We start from the raw sequence: 7134 nt of genomic DNA, 5'->3' as shown, positions 1-7134 counted from the left end.
GTCTGCAACCGGTACAGAGGTTAGTGTAAAAATTACTAAGCTCCAATGGCGGATGCCCTACATTACTTTAGAAATCATGTGCGATTGAAATTTTCGAGACTGCTCGATGCCGACACTCCACTGAAACTAAGTTTCCGCCATTGGGAAATTTGTGAATTACCAAATTTGCAAAATTCGCTTGTTCATTCTTGGTCAGTACGCACGACATCGAATTTTGATACTCCAAAATATATTATAATTGCATTTCAAACTGATCGTAAGAATAAAATTAAAAAATCAATATCTAATTTCGATAGCTGTGATATTTACAATGTTAAAGTATATTTGAATAGTGAGTATTATCCATATGAAAATCTGCTAGGTAAGAAGGAAGTTTTATACCGGATGTTCCTGGATTTCGCGCCCTCGTATTATAATCATTCAATCATAGCGAACTGGAACAGAAATTGATTTTAAAACGTTTTGTGAATCAACACCGCTGATTGTTGTAGATTGTTCACACCAACCAAGTCATTTGAAATCATCGACAGATGTTCGTATTGAAATGGAATTTAATAGTGCAGTACCTGCAAATACTTCCGCGTATTGCATTTTAATTAGCGATCGTGTGATGGAGTACACGCCTCTCACGAGCATGGTGAAAGAAGTTCAGTAATTTGTTGATAGAGTGCATCACTGCATGCAATATTATATATAAGGTGTGCATTCTGCTCCAATTTAGTTCATTATCAGTTTTACCTTTGAACAGGCAACATGTCCTATTCTTTGTGTTCTGATATTTTGGACAAGCCACAAACTCGCTCTATTGGTATCCAGTGTGATCTCGATTCTGATATTTTGGACAAAGCTCAAACTCAGTCGGTACTTTACGATATCGAATCAACAAGTTTCTATTATGAACCAAGAGAAGCAGTACACCATCCAGAAGTCGGGAGAGGAGGAGAGAGGGGGCACCAGAGGTGGAGGAACAGAAATGTGAAGAGGAACAGAAAGGAGTGGACGACAAGCAGACACCTACGAAAATTGCTACGGTTGATCTTCATTGGTTTAAACAAACTTGTAATCAAATTATTGTGAAAGAACTTGCTATCATTGACGAGTGCAATAATTATGCTGTATTCCATTTCAAATCACCATTTGCAAAGATGGAATTGAGCGCAAAATTGTATAACGATGTAACATGGCTGGAACGTAACTATCATAAAATAAAATGGGAAGATGGAGATTTGGAATACAGTGACTCATTAATACGTGATTACCTTGCAGGTTATGAAAAATTTTTACAAAAGGAACTGAGAAAGCAAAGTTTTTAAGAAGATTGCATTCTAACGTACAATGCATACCGGAGGACTTTCCAAGCCCGATTTCAGCTTTTTCACCACTTCGTGGTGTTATGATGCATGTAAGATACATAAGTATAGACCCGATGGAAGGTGTGCTTTATTCTCTGCCCAACATTATAATTCTTTGCTGTTTAAAAATATGTATCAAACAAATAATTTCTTGTGCGAAAACATCGATGCAAAGTATGAAATTGGCACTGATTGCGAATGCGCAGAAAAGAAACTTTGCACGTTATGGATTCTTCTACAACGGAAAGGAATTACAGTGTGTTTATTGCTTGCATGCACTGAGATTGCATAAAGCTCGCACGTGTTGTCTGTCTACAATTATTAATGAAGAAAGACCGTTAATTACTCTATAATAGTGCCCGCCTACACATAGTTTACTCCATTCGCTCGACAACAATGGATCCGACAAAGTGGTTAGCTGCTGACAACGAATTGGAAGTGAGGTTAAAAAACTATATTGATTGGTATGATGAGTGTGAAAGTGCAATTAGGCAATCAACTCCTGAAAATTATAGTTTGGCGAAACAATTGAAAGACATTTTTCTAAGCACAGTTAATTGAACGATAAAAAGACTATTTGTGCTATTACCGCCCACACAATTTGTCTATAGATAATTAATTAAATTGAAGATGAAGTTATGATGTATTGTTGTAGTGAAAGTTGTAAACAAATTTTTAATTCAGATATTTCCTCGAACATTTTGGTTTAGTATCAGTGTAGACTTGATTGAGTGAGGACGCGAGATATGCCCCCCTCAGACACAACTGTTACAGCTAAGTGCACATTCCTACCTTATCAAGAGATACGCCCCCTCAGACACAACTGTTACAGCTAAGTGCACATTCCTACCTTATCAATTATAGTTCATAGCTTGATCTAGGTCATGCAGTGTTTTAGCTTTGCAAAATTCAAAAAATTAACTCGCCTCTTGATGTCAATTCATTCAATGAATTTGATTCTATTGCAAAAAATATTAATTTTCAACAGGATTCCAAGGCGCTGATGTGATCTAGTGTTAACAAAAACAGAAAATGTACATTTTCCAATTTTATCTGAGATTTTCGAACTGCTCGATATACTAGATACAGGTCATCTACATTATTGTAGTGCAAATGATTCTCAACTATTGTTACAAATTCCGATGAACTTTGGAAATGCTTGTATGACATTGCAGATAAAAAATGTAAAAGATCAACTTAGATCATTGACCTCTCTCTGTTAAGACATCAATAGAGCTAATGCCCCAGTGATATAGGTCTGAGGATATCTATAACCATTTTTGGAATGCTTGTTCATACTAAATTTACTATAGATATTCTCGGAGAACACACTTACCAAAAAAGTAACGCCTGCGGTTTGTACAGCACATAGAAAATTTCAATATAAATTTGTGAAATTTTTCTTAACTGTCGGGTGGAAAGCAAACCAATTGTATTAATTTGCAATCAATTTATTTTACAGTATAAGATGTAACAGATTCACTTTAATTTGACAGTAGAGAATACAGATCAACTTAGATCATTGACCTCTCTCTGTTAGACATCAATAGAGCTAATGCCCCAAGTGATATAGGTCTGAGGATATCTATAGCCATTTTTGGAATGCTTGTTCATACTAAATTTACTATAGATATTCTCGGAGAAACACTTTACAAAAAATAACGCCTGCGTTTGTACAGCACATAGAAAATTTCAATTAAATTTGTGAAATTTTTCTTACTGTCGGGTGGAAAGCAAACCAATTGTATTAATTTGCAATCAATTTAATTTTACAGTATAAGATGTACAGATTCACTCAGTATAAAGATGTAGAATATGGATTCACTTTAATTTGACAGTAGAGAATTTTTCCTCCAAAAAGGGAAATTATTTTTTCCTCCCTGAGAAAGGGAATTATACAGATTCACTCAGTATAAAGATGTAGAATATGGATTCACTTTAATTTGACAGTATAGCATTAGATGTAGAAATATGGATTCACTTTAACTGGCAGTATAGGAAGGCGGTTAGACTCAGTTACTTGTCTGATTTTTGTCATGGCTTTATTTGTAATAGCAAAAGGAATTTAGAAATATGGTGATTTGAGAATAGGAGATAACGCATGGGCCATCTGTTTTTTCCACCTAGTAGTTTGCACAATCTTTAAGCTTATGCGAAAGACAGAGAACCGATGGGTGTATCACTCCTCTCTCTCTTGTACCCTCCAAATTATTCAATTTGCAATCACTTTAATTTTACAGTATAAAGATGTAACAGATTCACTTTAATTTGACAGTAAGAATACAGATTCACTTTAATCTGTCAGTATAGCATTAGATGTAGAATATGGATTCACTTTAATTTGACAGTAGAGAATGCAGATTCACTTCAATCTGTCAGTATAGCATTAGATGTAAAATATGGATTCACTTTATTGAAACAGTAGAGATTTTTCCCTCAAAGGGAAATTATTTTTCCCCTCCTGAGAAAGGGAAATTATACAGATTCACTTCCTTAATCTGTCAGTATAGCATTAGATGTAGAAATATGGTTCCTTTAATTTGACAGTAGAGAATACAGATTCACTTCAATCTGTCCGTATAGCATTAGATGTAGAAATTGGATTCACTTTAATTTGACGTAGAGATTTTTCCCTCAAAGGGAAATTATTTTTTCCCCTCACTGAGAAAGGGAAATTATACAGATTCACTTTAATCTGTCAGTATAGCATTAGATGTAGAAATATGGATTCACTTTAATTTGACAGTAGAAAGGGAAATTATTTTTTCCTCAGGGAAATTATTTTTTCCCTCACAAGGGAAATTATTTTTCCCCTCACTGAGAAAGGGAAATTATACAGATTCACTTTAATCTGTCAGTATAGCATTAGATGTAGAAATATGGATTCACTTTAATTTGACAGTAGAGAATACAGATTCACTTCAATCTGTCAGTATAGCATTGGATGTAGAAATATGGATTCACTTTAATTTCATAGTAGAGAATTTTTCCCTCAAAGGGAAATTATTTTTCCCCTCACTGAGAAAGGGAAATTATACAGATTCACTTTAATCTGTCAGTATAGCATTAGATGTAGAAATATGGATTCACTTTAATTTGACAGTAGAAAGGGAAATTATTTTTTCCTCAGGGAAATTATTTTTTCCCTCACAAGGGAATTATTTTTTCCTCAGGGAATTTTTTTTTTCCTCACTGAGAGAGAGAGAAGATCACTCTCTCTCTCTTCATCCCCCGTCCTCACTGGAGAGGGGAGATAAGATAAGAGAGGGAGAGGAGAGGGAGGAGGAGAAGGAGAGGAGAGGGAGAGGAGAGGGAGAGGGAGAAGGAGAGGGAGAAGGAGAGGAGAAGGAGAGGGAGAGGGAGAGGGAGAGGGGGTGGGAGGGGGGAGGGGAATTTGCGCAAACTCAGGGGGTGGGGGAGGGGTGAGGGGGGGTAATTGCGCAAAAAAACCATCTGATCTCCCAATTTATAGCTACTGTCATTGGACAAAAAAAATCCTCTCTCTCCTTTTTTACTGTATATAAAATTCAGAATAAAATGGAATCATTCAGACCTCTATAACTTCAATCAGTTCTATCCTACATTTTTCCAAAACGAGTAGAATTTCATGGAAAATCAATTTTCATAAATCCTATAGTATTCAATCAACAATATCTTCCGATTGTCACAATTCAAAAATGTATAATTCAACATCCTACTAGGCGTATTTTGTGCTCTACAATCTGAGAACAGGTAGAACGCTCTATCTCAAAGATTTTCAGGACACCTCAAGGATCGAAATTTCATTCATAACTTTTGATACAATGTTTGATCTTCCCGTACGCTCTTTCTTTTCGGCTTGTCAAGGTAGTTGGAAATCATATATCATGAGTCAAGTTCCTAAGAGAAATGGGAATTTTTTGTTGAGTGTACACTGTACTTCAACCCATATTCCTACACAGAATAACGACAATTTATTTATTCAATGCTGCATATCTTATGAAATAATACAGTAGATATAAAATCAAAATCTAGTCAAGGATGTGAGGAATTTCCTCCTCTTCTCACTCCAATCAACAATACTTTCGATTTCAATACCATTAGAAAGTTACAACCGATTGAAAAGTGACGATTGAAGTTTTACCATTTTTTCGCAATTCCACTGTTAATCAAGAGTCTCTTAAACAAGGATCATACATCATAGAAACTCATGATTGGTTCTAAATTTTATTCTATAGAGCTCAGTTACCATAAATATTATCTTCAACTACTGTTTTCCATCTTAGAAATACCGAGATCGTGAATATGAGGAGAATATCTTCAATCTCTTGATATTTTCAAGTGATTGAATCGTACCGTGCGTCCAAGTGAACTATGAATAAAAATGATAAAATCAACAGCATTTTTTGCGTTTCAAGTTTATCAACATGGTCGGAATTGATTAGCAGATTCAGCCACAAAGTTTCTTCTAAAAGGTCATGAAGATTATTTCTAATCGATTTACGATTTTAGTTTTGCTCTTTATTGCTCTACTTATAATTTTGTATTATATCAAGGAAAGGAAATACATTTACGACAAAAATACACATACATAATAACAGGGGAAGGTAAATCTTTTTAAAGAGTATCAATCAATTTCCTCCTTATAATATACAATGAAACTGGATGTTATTTTACTGAATGCTAAGAAGATAGTGGCTCTTATAAGTTTATAATGAGAGAAATTCATTGAATTTTCAAATTACTCCCTCTTCCCCAATCCCGCTAGACGGCTAGCCTAACAGCATTTAGCTCATATGCAAAATTAGAACTTTCCACTATGGGTACAGTCCATGAAAAGGTTGACAACCATTGGCTATTCAATGAAAACAAAAAGCAACTGTAATATTATTAAGGTTAACAATCTTTGGCTATTCAATGAAAAAAAGTAACTGAACACATATTATTGTTAATGAGCAGCTTGACATCATTTATTAAAATCATTTTAGAACAAATAGAGAAATATAATGCTGCATTACACAGCACCTCAAGAACTGTCATTATTAAAATTATTCCATACTCTTTCTCATTTTTAAGTTCAAAATCGCAATATTGTGGATTAAATTAGATTGATTTAAATTTTTTCAATTATTGAATTGAAGTACATAATGTAATAAGTTACAAAATCTGGCCACTCATTCACTTATTGTTTTCTAGTTCTTGTTGATTAGAAATAAAATTATCCTCTGTTCACTGGAGAAGCAGCGTTCTTGCGATCTGGAAAGTTGAGAGTAGCAAGTGATTAGAATAAGAAAAATGAATGTCTAGTCTATGTACTATTAGCAAAACAATGACATACATCCTCAAGCCACAAATGCTGTCAGCAGTTGTTTTGCTGGGGGGAGAGAGTGGTTTGAACTGGTTTGTGGAGAGGAAGTGTAGATGCCAATGACTCCCCACTACGTCCCCCTACTACAGTACTACTCAGCTCAGACAGAAATCGTCATTTGCGTATACAAGCGCTTTCTACCGGTATAAGTGATACTACACATAAGGCAAAACAATAGTCGGTAAGAATGTTCCCTCTGATCTCTTCTCTGTGGTCTTAACTAGTTTCCATATTGCTCTTGTTTGATTTGAAGATTTTTTTATAAATGTACTAGCGGCAATTTTTTTGGCGGCATTCAGGACCTTTCTATAAGTATTTTTAAAAATTCTAAAAAGGATTCTAAGTTAAAGTATTTTATACCTGACGATGTAATTAAGTGAATCATAGTACCTACCGATGATGGCATTTTACATAACAAGCTCAGTGCAAATACAA

Source organism: Nilaparvata lugens, chromosome 5 (assembly GCF_014356525.2).
Source record: "Nilaparvata lugens isolate BPH chromosome 5, ASM1435652v1, whole genome shotgun sequence".
NCBI classification, from domain to species: Eukaryota; Metazoa; Arthropoda; class Insecta; order Hemiptera; family Delphacidae; genus Nilaparvata; species Nilaparvata lugens.
The sequence above is the reverse complement of the archived record's forward strand: the minus strand, read 5'-3'. Positions refer to the sequence as shown.